Source organism: Notamacropus eugenii, chromosome 1, assembly GCF_028372415.1.
Source record: "Notamacropus eugenii isolate mMacEug1 chromosome 1, mMacEug1.pri_v2, whole genome shotgun sequence".
In the NCBI taxonomy this organism is placed as follows: domain Eukaryota; kingdom Metazoa; phylum Chordata; class Mammalia; order Diprotodontia; family Macropodidae; genus Notamacropus; species Notamacropus eugenii.
In genome coordinates this window covers 248,139,741-248,153,558 of record NC_092872.1, presented here as the reverse complement: position 1 = coordinate 248,153,558, position 13,818 = coordinate 248,139,741, and the positions used below count along the sequence as shown (strand labels likewise).

The window sequence follows — 13,818 nt, the reverse complement described above, 5'->3', positions numbered from 1 at the left end:
TGAGCTCTTTCATGGGCTTTTTATGAAAAGAGTATTCTGCAGGTGATAGAATCTTACATAAAAGTAAGTTATTATTCATCCCAAAATAAGTTCATAATTGCTACAGAGTGATATTGGCTTTTTGATGTCTATCCTCAAATGCAGCACCTATAAATCAACATAGTATTCTACATATGGCCTGATCAGGGCAGAAAACTGCTAAGCTGTAATCTCCTTTGCTCTGGACATTTTGCCTCAAGTAATAATATCTGTGACTCCTCTCAGTTCTTCAAAAGACCTCCTTCTTACAGATAATGAATTGAGAGCAAGAGTGAGTCAGAGAATTAGCATTATTTGTAACTGAGCAACAGTGGAAGCCTTTCCAGTAAGATCAGGGGTAAAGTAAGGTTGCAGCACATTGAAAACACCATTATTTGATTCACAGTTCTAGACATGTTAGCCATAAGAAAAAGAAATTGTGGTGAAATCCCTGGATGCTTATACACAGATCACAGAAATTTTGGAAGATGTTCCAGGAATAGTAGAGAATCCTGAGGCTAAATCATTTATAGGCACTCAAGAGAGCTCAGGGTTTTTTTTGTTTTGAAAGTTCCAATAGCCCATCTTACTACTTTATTATAGTTATTAATTGTTTCAATTTTTTTTGTTGAATCTCTATACTTCTCTATGCAAATCATCATATCATGTAAAAATAAAGATAATTTTGAGTCCCTTTTTGTCTATGATAATTTCTTTTAGAGCTCTTACAGTAGGTAGGTATGTGATCCATTGCCTCTCCGGTCCACATGGGAACAGCTATAGTAATCCCTGCCCCTCTCCTACTGACTCATCTCCTTATTAATGCTATCATTTTTCAGATTCAAAGACAATGTAGTGAGTATGCTCTGAAAAAAATCTTAGATATTGTCACAATTATAGAAACTGTCTCTTTAATCAGCTCAATCCCCCTCTTGGAGTAAAACTGGGGATATCTCTTCTCCCATAGGCTAGCTTCCCCTCCCTCATTCTAAAAGCATGAACTGTTAGGTTTATACAGAACCAACATTAATGGACATGTCATTTAATAGCAATAGCAAGCATATAAAAGTGCAAATATGCATTCATCATCTCACTTGATATGGAGGTTGAGGAGATTCTGAGGGAAAAGGTTGAGATTTAACCTCTGATCAAAGCAAGAGAAAGAGGAGTTGTTGTTTAGGCTTCATGATCACCACATGCCACCATTGCTGGTTTGGTCCAGTCTCATCTTTAGTCCGCAGCTGCTTCATTCCAATCTTCTCATTGCTAGATTTTCAACTCATGCACTTGTTTTCTGTCTGATATCATCAAACATGTGTGGGAACCCTTTCCTTAAAGCTATTGGATCACATACCTACCTACTGTAAGAGTTCTAAAAAAAATTATCATAGACAAAAAGATTCAAAATACCTTTACTTTTCTGTGATATGATGATTTGCTTACATGCTATGATATTTGAAGTATAGAGATTCAACCAAAAAAATTGAAACAATTAATAACTATAATGAAGTAGTAGGATATGAAATAAACACAAAAATCATCTGCCTTTTTTATATATTGTTAATAAAACCTAGCAGTGGAAGATAGGAAAATTAATTCCATTAGAAGTAACTTTAAAGTGTATAAAATACTTATACGTAAAACTACCATGACACATTCTGGACTTATATGAATTCAATTACAAAATACCTTTTACAGAAAAAAAAGGAAGACAAATATTTAGAGAGATTAATTGTTCATGGTTGGGTCACACCAATATAATAAAAACTATAATAATTAATTACAGACATTTCAGTAATAATCTGGTTGAAATTACTCCAGTAGCTGAGGCACAAGCTGTAATCACCTCATTTCATCATTTGTCTCTATTTAAAATGTCCTGGAGAAGAAAATAATATATAGAACTTATCCCAAAACAAATGAACTTCTAAGAAATAAAATGACTTTTAAAAATGACATCAACCTATCTGGTTTCTGACAAAGCTTTTTGACAATCCCATACATGACTGAATAGACCCATCAGATCCCAAGGATGCTAAAAGCATTCCTGTTTTCTGAGGCCAGTACCTAGTTTGGTCCTGTATATCCCAAAGCTGATCTCCCAATTTCTGTATAAAGGCAAAGGAAACTTCTCTCCCACTACAGCCTTTTGCAAGCAGCCTTGACTAATTCATTATCAGTCAGACTGATTCATTTTGAGTATTTTACATATCAAGAGTTAAAGCTTTCTGAATGTAACTGGCAAATTTATGTAAATTGAAATACAGAACAGCACTAAAATACCTTCCTTAGAATTTTCAGGGAGGAAAAACAGCAGTTTAAATTCATGTGCACCCAAGTCTTCCTCTAATGCTTTGCTAAGGTGGAGAGGTAATCCTTGGTGCTCGCATTCTGTGCTGAAAAGCATAAGTAATCAAAAGTCCCATCCAGCTGAAGAAGTTTGAGACACAACATCAGAGGATCTACTCATGCTTTGATAGAGATACACACACACACACACACACACACACACACACACACACACACACACACACACCATAAACCCCACTAAATGCAGAGAGGTTCCCCACCAGGATGCTCCCTACTGGCTGCAAAATTTTCTAGGAGGTCCACAACAATCCAGGACTGAATACTAAGATGAAGAAGAGGAATGGGGTGCATCATGCATTAGTCAAGGGAATTTCCACACTGGCAAAATCATGGATATTTTTTAGGTTTTTAAGAAATCTGAATCTGCACCATGACCCAAGACAGAAACTGGTCCTTCTCCACAGTGCTTTATCACTTAATGCCCATCCTTTCTAACCCCGGGTAGTTTCTTATAATGAACAAAGAGGATCACAGTGTCACCTAGTGGCACCAACTGTCACTTTCTACTTATGTGACTTTACAGATGATGTCCCTAAATCTTAGTCTCCTCATCCCTTTGGGATGAATATCTCCCCTGCTCCTTGCCTGATGGTGTACCATTAAATCTAAGCTCTGCTATTTATGTGATGTCAATTGACCTCTCAGTTGTCCCTTAACCTCTTTGGATCTTAGTTGTTTCATCTGTAAAAATCCCTGTCAACCTTTTCAAACTTTGGTGTCTCCAGGACAAATATCCCCCTCTATGATCTAGCCTAGCTACCTTTCTCATCTATAATTAGGATTTCTATGTCCTAGTTGGAAGAGAGCTCAAATGATACCCACTCTAATTCCCTTACTATACAGATAAAGAATAAGGAATTTGAGACCAAGGGAGAGGTCTGGCCCCAGGTCTGGCTGTTCCAAGTGAATGGCCGTAGGTCAAAAACATAGGAAGAGACAGAAACTGGTGCTCCAGATGCTAGTCTAGTGCTATCTTTTTGTGCCATGACTGGAAGTATTCAATCAGTAAACATTTATTAAGCACCTACTATGTGCTAAGAATTGTGCTAAGCTGGGCAATACAAAGAAAGACAAAAGACAGTCCCTGCTGTCAAGGACACAGTCAGGACACATTTTAATTCTGATTTCAGATTTATGTGGAATTTTTCATCAGTTTCATTAAAGATAATTATGAAATGACAAATAAATAATAATAAAGTCCTTTGCAAACTTAAAAGTGCTATATAAATGTCAGGTAGGTTTAATTATATTCTCATCATAATAACTGACATTTAAATAGATTTTAAGACTGGCAATGAACTTTACATGGATGGTTTTATTTGGGCTTCCCAATGACTCTCTGAGATAGTTATTATTTCCATTTTACACATGAAGAAACTGAGGACAATAGAAGAGAAGTCCAGAACTTAGCTAATAATAGAGAAAGGCAGGTTTTCCTGACTCCAGGTTCAACACTGTCCGTTATACCATGATGCCTCTTCTTCTACATGTGTATCACCTAAGCAGTGCTATGCTGTTAAATGTTTAACAAACCAGCTTTCAAAAGAAAGTATGCATAATCCACTTTTAAGTTTAATCTGTATTGTTAACATTTTTCCATCATTTTCTTAAATCTAGATATCAACAGAACAATAACATAAACCCTAATTTGTAACATTTGCCTATTTTTGAGATATAATTCAGGCTAGTATGAGAAGGCTCCAGAACACTCTTGTAGCTGGGACACACACTTTCACTAACAGAAAAGACGGTTTAGAGCATTGTACAGGTAAATGTTTATTTAAAACCAAAGCTCACAAGCCCTCAGTGTGATGTTTACTTCTGCCAGGAAGCTAGAGGCCTCATTAGCTCAAAACAAAAGACATTATCAAACAGGTTTCATAACAACACAATCAGTATGGTAGTGTACACACTCAGAAAATACATATGATGTGCAATGAAAGAACACAAATGGAAGGCATTCTTGTAAAGCATTGTTGAGGTTTAGGAATGTTTGGACCCCAAAACAGCGACACATGGGTCCTCCCCAAATGAATTCAACCCAAGCCTTCTTTCAGCTAAAGAAAAACAAAGTTTATTAAAAACCTACCACAATAGGTAGACTCTTAAGGAATCCGAACATTGGTGACACTTGTATGGACAAGATAGCCAGGATGAATCTGAGAACTTTCATGGAAACAAGATACAGAAAGACTGTGGGAGGGATCTAGGAGTGGTCAAGTAGTCTGGTGTGACTGGAGGTGGGGTCCAGGGAGGATCTTGAGGAGGATCTTGATGGACTGGGGTGACTAGAAGTCAGACTCCAGGAATCAAGACAATGGGATCTTAGGGTGGGAAGTAGCAGAAAACAGAGATTGGGGCAAAGCGATAATGGAAAGTTTATGGCTTCAGGCCAAAGTCTGATCAAATGGAAAGGTTCAAGGTGAATTCAAGGGGGCTCCCAGAGCCTATACCCCATCAGTTTTGTTATGGCCAAGGCAACTCATACCTCTGACATTTCAGGACTGCCGATATCTTCTGGTGATATCATCATATTTCTCTCTGCTTCTGTCTTCTGGGTGTTGAGTCTCTGTTTTCCATCAGATGCATAGTGTATGTTTGGCATTGCTTTACTGATCTTACGTACACAGAGCCTCTCTCTATTACCCTCTTCTGGGTTTTATTTCTTTAGGGGGAACAACTAGCCAAGAAGCCATAGTCCCTGGACTTGACTGAATACAAGAGTTACATGGACAGATCTGTACTTAAGGAAAATTGCTTGGGCAGAAGTGTATTGGATGGGTTGGAATGAGGAGAGAACTGAGGCAGGGAGACCAATTAAGAGGCTGTTGCAATATCTAGGCCTGATAGAGGTGACTAGGGCCTGAGCTAAGGAGGTAGTTATGGGAGTGAAGAAAGAAGGTCACACAGCTAATAAGTGTCTGAGGTAAAATTTTATCTCAGGTCTTCCTAATCCCAAGCCCAGTGCTCCACCCAGTAATTATGTCTTGTAACTGTGAAATGATCTTTTGCACCCAAGAGTAACATTTTACATTTATCCCTATTGAATTTCATCTTATTAAATTCAGCCTAGTGTTCTAGCTTAAGGAAATTATTTTTGGATCCTGACATCCAAGTGTACAGAAGGGACAGAGGAGGAAGAAGGGAGGATTCATAGGAGAGCTAGACAAGACTTTAGGAACCCTTCAACCCTTTCCTTTTGCATATAGGCAATAAGTGCAAATGTAGAATTTGAATTCAGTTCTCACTGCAGAGCCAGGGTGCCTTCCATTCTACCATACTCTGGGTTATAGAATCATGGACCTGGAGTAGGAAGCGACACTAGGGGCCATATAGGGTGACCTTCTCTTTTAGAAAAGAGGAAAGTGAGGCCTAGAGGAACTGATTTATCCAGGGTTGCACAATTACACAATTCATTCATTTAGCACCTACTACTTTGCAGGCATGATGCTCAGCTGTGGGGATAGAAGGAGAAACAAAGACAGTTCCTTCCTTTAAGGAACTTACAATCTAATGGAAGAGACAATATGCAACCAAATACATGCAAAATGAGCTATATATAGGATAAATAGGAAATAATTAAAATAGAGATGGTCCTAGAATTAAGAGGTATGAGGGAAGGCTTCTGGTAGAAAGTGAGATTTTACTTGGAACTTAAAGGAAGCCAGGGAGGTCAAGGTAGGAGGAGGCTAGCTTTTGAAGGGCTCTGAATGCCAAAGAGAGCATTTTATAATAGTTCCTGGAGGCAATAGAAAGCCACTGGAATTATTGAGTAGGGAAATGACATGATCAGACTGGTATTTTAGGAAATCACTTTAGTGGCAGAATGGAGAATGGATTGGGGTGGGAGGAGAGACTTGGGGCAGGCAGGTTAAGAGATTATTTCAGTAATCAAGGCATAAAATGATGAGGGCCTGTACTAGAGTGCAGTAAAATCAACAAATAATAGCTTGGATATGGAGAGTGGGAGACAATGAAGAATCCAAGGTGGCTCCTAAATTGTGAGACTGAGGGCCTGGCAAAATAGTTTTGCCCTCTACAGTAATAGGGAAGATAGTAGGGGAACTTTCAACACACTCACCAAATCCCCTTGACTTTGTAACTACTCAGGTCCCCTAATTACTAAAAATGAAAATTTTCTCTCAGGGAGCCTGGGAGCAAAAAAGGTTTCTATTAATTTTCCCTGATACCACAGTGAGAATATGATTCTCAACTCCCCACCCCCTTGGCTTCCCACTAGCACTGCTGCTGAGCAGTGTAGCCTGGCTTCAGAGGAAAAGAAGACACTGCCAACTAACATGCTGACCCAGGAAGACAAAAGAGGCCAAGGAAGGAGGCAGAGATCCCAGTGGGGCCTGTGCTTGAGGAGAAGTGTTAGGTGCTGAAAACTGGTTATTAAGTGACTGAAAAAGAACAAAGACATTTCTTACTGAGGCTGCCCCAATGCAAACCAAACAGAATCACCCAACAGGGCCCAGGGTGCCTGCCCCAGGGGGTCTCATTGTAGATAGGCAGATTCTTATGAAACTCAAGCTTCCAGTAATCTGTGTAGTAGTTGACCTGAATCCTTGGGGACAGCTCCCAGGCTCTTTTTCTTGAGGAATGGGGAGGGCACATATGGGAAGACAGAGAAAGAGGCAGAGTGTTGCAAGAAGTTCAAAAGCTGCTTCCTGGGTCGCATTGAATGGAATTAGAGTTGAAATTTCACTGGATATTTGAAAAAGTACTGCAGGAGCTGCTCTGTGCCCATTTGCAGTCATTTTTTTTCAGGACTGTCTAAGCCAGTATCTGCTGACATCCCCAACAACTGGCAGTAACTTCAAAGTGGTTTGACATGAAAGAACAGGTTTCTCAAAGGCAGGGACTGCTTTCTGGTGTTATCATCTTTGAATCTCTAGTACCTGGCACATAGTAGGTGCTTAATAAATACTCACTGATTAATTGACTGAAATTGGTTACCACGAACTCCCTAAGATTTTTCTTCTCCAGACTAATCATCTCTACTCCCTTTACCTGATCTTCAAAAGGCCCTATAGTCACTTCACCATTCTGGTCACCTTTTCCTGATCACCTAACCCTAGTTCATCAATATTCGTCTCTTCTAGCTCTATTTCTTTGATTTAACTGGAATTTTGAATAAAGAACAACGTAGTAACATCAGCCAGTCTAGGCTTCTATTACCAAGTGCCATGTCTAGTGCCTGGGACAGCTCCTGGGTTACAAGAACAACTCCCAGAAATGCTCCCCCAGGTTCAAGGTACTTTCTGCAGTTGCATTTCCTCAAAATCATGGCTCACAAGACCCCACAACAATGAGCTTAGTTTTATTGGTCTGTCAATAGTCACCACAGGTTCAAAACAATCGCATTTAATGAAATCACTTGGTAAAAAAAGTAGCAGCAGAATATATGTATGTATGTGTGTGTGTGTATGTATACATACACCATGTATGTATATATATATATATACACATATATACATATATACATATATATACACACACATACACTTCTCCTCAAACACAGGCCCCATTGGGATCTCTGCCTCCTTCCTTGGCCTCTCTTGTCTTCCTGGGCCAGCATGTTAGTTGGAAGTGTCTTCTTTTCCTTTGAAGACAGGCTACACTGCTCAGCAGCAGTGCTAATGAGAAGGCAAGGAGGTGGGGACATTGGAATCATATTCTCACCATGGTATCAGGGAAAATCAATAGAAACCTTTTTTGTTCCCTGGCTCCCTGAGAGAAAATTCTCATTTTTAGCAATTAGACGGCCTAAGTAGTCACAAAGTTAAGGGGATTTGGGGAATGTATTAAAAGGTCCCCTAATATCTCCCCTATTACTATAGAGGGCAACATCATCCCCCTAGGCCCTCAGTCTCACAACCAAGGTGTCATCTTGGATTCCTCACTGTCTCCCATTCCCATATCCAAGCTATTGTTTGTTGATTTTACTGCACTCTGCTGCACAAGGCCCTCATCAATTCATGCCTTGATTACTGAAATAGTCTGTTAGCCTGCCTGCCTCATGTCTCTTCCTACTCCATTCCATTCTCCATTCTGCCACTAGAGTGATTTCCTAAAACACCAGCCCGATCATGTCATTTCCCCTACTCAGTAACTCCAATGGCTTTCTTTTGCCTCCAGGAACTAATATAAAATGCTCTGTTTGGCATTCGGAATCATTTATAACCTAGCCTCCTCCATTGTTTCTGATAGACTTAGCCCCTCACAGCAATGCAAGGACCTAAAACATTCCCAAAGGACTCTTGAGGCAAAATGTCATCCGCATCTAGAGAAAGAACTATGGAATAAGAATGAAGTAGACTATTTTCTCTTGTTATGCTTTGTTTTGTTTTGGTTTCTCTCATAGTTTCTCCCATTCATTTTAACTCTTCTATGCAACATGACTAATGTGAAAATGTGTATAATAAGAATGTATGTGTAGAACCCACATAAGATTGCATGCCATCTCAAGGGGGGAGGGGGGAGGGAGGGGGAGAAAATTTAAAACTTATGGAAGTGATTGTTGAAAACTGAAAATAAATTAACTAAATTAAAAAAATAACCTAGCCTCCTCCTACCTTGACCTCCCTGGTTTCCATACATACATACATACATATACACACACACACACACACACACACACACACACACACACACATATATTATATATATATAGTGTGTATGTGTGTATCCATCAGAATGGATACCCATAAGGGACTCATTTGGAGGAACATGTGTGGCTTGAGCACACAAACATGGAGCAACTCATGGTCTAATGCCACAGGGTCACCAGTGTCTTCTGGAGATATTGTACTGCTCTCCATGGAGCTGAATTGTCATAGGCTCCTTTCACGTGGAATCCTCATTTGAGGTGCTACTTCTTCCTGTGAGGGGAGGGTAGGCTCTGCAACCTGTGCTTCAGTTTAAAGCCCAAGAGCTAAATTTCAGCTCTTTTAAAAAAGACTTCTCCTGATCATAAGGCTGAACAAAAGCAATTTTCTCTTTTAGTTGAGAGAGGTCTGTCAGCTCTCAGAGTTATCCTCCAAGAACCAAGTTCTTTTGGAAACCTATATAGCTAATCAACTTTTTAGAGCCTACCGATAGTTTGTCTATGAACCTACTTCTTTCTTCTAGCAATATGTACACAATTGTTCCAAGACCATGTTTAGAAAGTCTCATTACTAATTAACTGATAAAAGAACAAAGTTATTTTTTCTTTGATGCTGCCCCAGTGCAAACCAGATGGCCAGCCTGCATTCTCTAAAACAATTTCAAGTGCTGCTTTCCAACAAACTTCAAAGGGCTATTTGGGTATGAGGTGCCTTGGATAAGCCCTAAAGGTCCTTTGGGTCTAGCCTTGCACATTAAATGGATGAGATTAGGAGATATCAACCTCAACTAGACTGTATTGCTCTAAATTCTTGCCATGGAAATGTGCTCACTAACAAAACTCTCCCAACTTGAGCAAAGCAACAAGTCACCAAATCTTTCTTGTTCAAGTACAAAAAATAAATACAAGTATGTTGGTTGCTCTCTGGTTGAAGCATCACCAGAAGCTCTGCCTGAAAAAATATTGGGATGTGAGGGGATGTCCATCAATTAGGGAATGGCTGAAGAAGTTGTGGTATACTAATGTAATGGAATACTATTTTGCAAAAAGAAATGATGAACAGGCCGATTTCAGAAAAAACTTAGAAAGACTTGTACAGAATGATGGAAGGTGAAATGAGCAGAACCAGGAAAACACTGTTCACAGTATCAGCAACATTGTGTGATCATCAGCTATGAATGATTCAGCTCTTCTCAGCAACACATTGATCCAAGATAAGTACAAAGGACTCATGAAGGAAAATGCTATTCACATCCAGATAAAGAACTGATGGACTCTGAATGCATATGGAAGCATATGTTTTTCACTTTATTCTTTTTTGTGGTTTTTATCATTTTGACCTGTTTCTCCTTTCACAAATGTGACTAATGTGAAAATATACTTTACATGATAGCACATATATAATCTATATCAAATTACCTATCATATTTGGAAGAGGAGAGGGAGGAAGAAAAAATTGGAACTCAAAATCTTGTAAAAAGGAATGTTAAAAAATTGTCTTGATATGTAATTGGGGAGAAAAATAAAATTCTATTTTAAAAGAAGCTCTGCCTAAATTAGAAATGAACACCTGACTTTAGAGCTCAGCAATTTATAAGGCAACCTGATCTTTGGTCCCTTAGGAGTTAGGAGGGAATAGGAAGGTAGCAGGCTGATCTTGTAAGGACCAGGTAGGATGATGGCCCAGCAGTAGTTGTACTGTGCAGGGCAATAGAATATTAAAGAACCACAAGGCAGGGATCAAGGATTGTAATATCTGCAGGGAAGACACACGTACTCTTATGGAGAATCTATCTCCCACTGCCCCAGTATCCTGCAGCAAAGCTCCCTTTGTCCTAAGATCATTAGAGCTCTAACTTTCTACAATTCCCTACCATCTCAATCATTCAGTTCCTTTCCTTCTAGGTGCTGCCTTTAGGCCTCTCATTTCAGTAGTTAATCTCCTAAAATGCAGCCTCAAAGATGCTCAACTGAAGACTATATGTAAGAGTCTTTAACACACCTATATAACACCCCTCCCCTTCCTTTTCTTCCAGCTGCTTCTGAAGAGAAAGCAGCAGAGACATATCAGTGAAGAAACCAGTATTCATTCCAGGAACTCTAAAGGGGCAATTTGGCTTGAACCCAATGATTTTGTAATGAGTTCAGGAAGTTTAACCAGTAGCTTTCAGTAAAATCTACCCTAAAGTAGAAAATATCCAAGTGGCCAGGGTTAAGCCACCATTCCCATAAGGGTGGGTCCATGAACCTGGGAATGTGGCTTAATTCTAACCCCTTGGGATATTTTCTATTTTAGGGTGAACTTCACTGAAAACAGTTTCTACATAGCTCCTGTCCCTCCAGGTCAGAGTGCAAAGTCTCACCTGGGGTTCAAGCCCCTGGTACTCTGGCTTTTTAGGACTTCTTGCTGGAACAAGTCGAGATTTACCAACAATCCCACCATAGCTGGAATCTGAGGCCATTGAGGATTCTACCACCTAGAACTGAAAGAACAAGCAAAAGTGACTGGAATAAAACCAAACCCAGATGTGCAGGGTCATGAGACCACCCAGCTGAACTCACAGTGTCCAAGTTGTGGAGTGAACAGTACCTTCACCAGTTTTGGATGCAACTGAAAAAAGAGAGAGACTATCTCAGTCTCATAGTTTTAAAAACACAATCTGTTCTGAGTACCCAGCCAATGGAAAAAGGCTACACTCACCCCATGACATGTGAACTCAGAAACAAGTCTTTGGTGTCTTCAACATGAATGCCTCCATGTTAGGTGATCTGAGTATGAACAAAGCAAAGCCCATTACATCATCATCATCATCATGCATTACTGTTCTAAATCTTCTCTTCACTAGGTTGAACACCACTAGGTCCTTCAACCTGTTCCCTTATGGCAGGTCTTCCAGTGGTCTCACCATCGTCCTCACTCTCTTTTGTCAATGTCCTTTCAGTGAACATCCAGAACTAAACCTTGCCTTCTGAACGTACCCCAGACCCCTGTGATCCACTTCCCTCCAACCTTGGCCTTCCATTCCTCCCTCCCCATCCACATTTTTGTCACATGGACTGTGATGACATAAAGCAGATTTGGATTCTTTTATTCCATGTGCCTTTCCCTCCCTCTCAGTAGCCCCCACATCTATCAAGAAAGTCAACAAAAAATATTCACATCCATAATTAAGCAGGCAAACATATCCTCTAGGCTCTAACTACAAGTCATAGTAAAATGTTTCATTACCAAGCTCATAAAGAACTCATTCATAGCAAACTGGGGGGATTATCTCAGAAGCCCCAAACAGCCTTCTAAAATTGAACCTTCATGATGGCAGGGTGCTGTGGGCTCAGGCCACTCCATACTCTGCTCCCTGACTGAGCACAGACCTGTGTTATTTGATGACCTTGTTTCTAAGGAAGCATGGTAAGTAATTAGGGATTTTCAAAGCAGCAGGAAGGATTTGCACCATAACAGGCACCCAAAAGAGAATTATTTTGTGCCCTGGTAATTAGAACAGAGTTATAATTGAATTACTCTTCTCCCTATCCCCCCAAATCATTTGAACATAGAGGCACAAAGACACACAAGAGTTCTAGGGTCCCTTGTGAGTTATCCTAATTTGTTCCCACTTTTTAATGAGCAAATGCTCACTAAACATGTATGCAGACACATACATATGACTGCACACACACACACACACACACACACACACACAAAACCAGCTCTGTAACTGAAAAGATGCTTTTATAGAGAAACCATATAGCTGCTGAGTCTGGGCCTTCTAAGATGGCACTAGCTTGGTGGAGCCACCATGAATAGAGGCTTAGTTCTCAGTGTTGTATGTTCATCAGCTCTATTAAGCTCAGAGGACCTGATTCATGCTCATGAAACTCGCAAGAGACTTGTTTATTTATATTGTCAAATGCCAATTTGTTTTTTAATTAAATTGTACTTTTTTCAATTAACAAGCATATGCTTTATCTCCATCCTGGCTCACCTCTCCCCCACTGAGAAAGAAAAACAAAACCTTTGTAAAACATATGCATAGTCAAGCAAAACAAATTTCCAAGTTGACAATGGCCAACATGTTATGTTTCACTCTATATACCCCACCTCTCTGCCAGGTAGTGAATAGCATTCTTTATCATAAGCCCTATGGATTTGTGATTGGGCAATGTGGTGATCAGAGTTCTTAAGTCTTTCATATTTGTCCCTTTTTTACATTATTGTTATTGTGTCAACTGTTCTGCTGGTTCCTTTTGCTTCACTCCACATCACTAATTGCCTATTTCTAGAGCCATAACTTATTAGAACTATTGCAAAGTAGCATGGGCTACCTGAGGAGGTGGTGGGATCAGTCTAGATCAGATCATACTGCTCATTAGACTGCCAGCTCCTTGAGAAAGTAGAAACATTGACAAACTCCTTCTTGTTCTGCTTTTCCCCAAAACTCTCTGTCATTACAAAATAAGGGGTCTGATTTTCAAGCTAGAAGGGGCCTTCAAGGCCATTTAGTCTAACCTTTTCATTTTACAGATTAGGAAATTTAAGGCCCAGAGTGGCAAAGAGATTTGCCTAAAGTCACAAACGTACCAAGTGGAGGAGCTACAATTTGAACCCACATCTTCTGATTCCAAATCTAGGTCTTTCCCCCTTGCACCAGGATTCTTCCATGTGACAAATACGTTGCAAATGGCAAGATGGATGCTTATACTACATTCAACTACATTTTTAAGTCAAGATGCCAACATGCTTAAGAGTTGTAATTTCCTTGTCATTATGGGTGCTCCTTCCACCAAGACAAACCAGGACATTCCTGTAACTTAATGCCTTA

At 39.8% G+C, this 13,818-nt stretch overlaps 1 protein-coding gene across 1 annotated transcript in view; it reads right to left on the bottom strand.

Annotated features, from left to right (window-relative positions):
• Window positions 1-11,784, bottom strand: part of CALY (calcyon neuron specific vesicular protein) — a 177,726-nt gene extending 165,942 nt beyond the window's left edge. The window contains exons 1-2 of the mRNA XM_072628456.1: window positions 11,700-11,784; window positions 11,561-11,609 (exon numbers count right to left, since the gene is read on the bottom strand). The gene's annotated coding sequence lies outside the window, so the exon portion shown is untranslated. The remainder of the gene's footprint in view (window positions 1-11,560; window positions 11,610-11,699) is intronic.
• Between the last annotated feature and the right edge of the window lie 2,034 nt (window positions 11,785-13,818).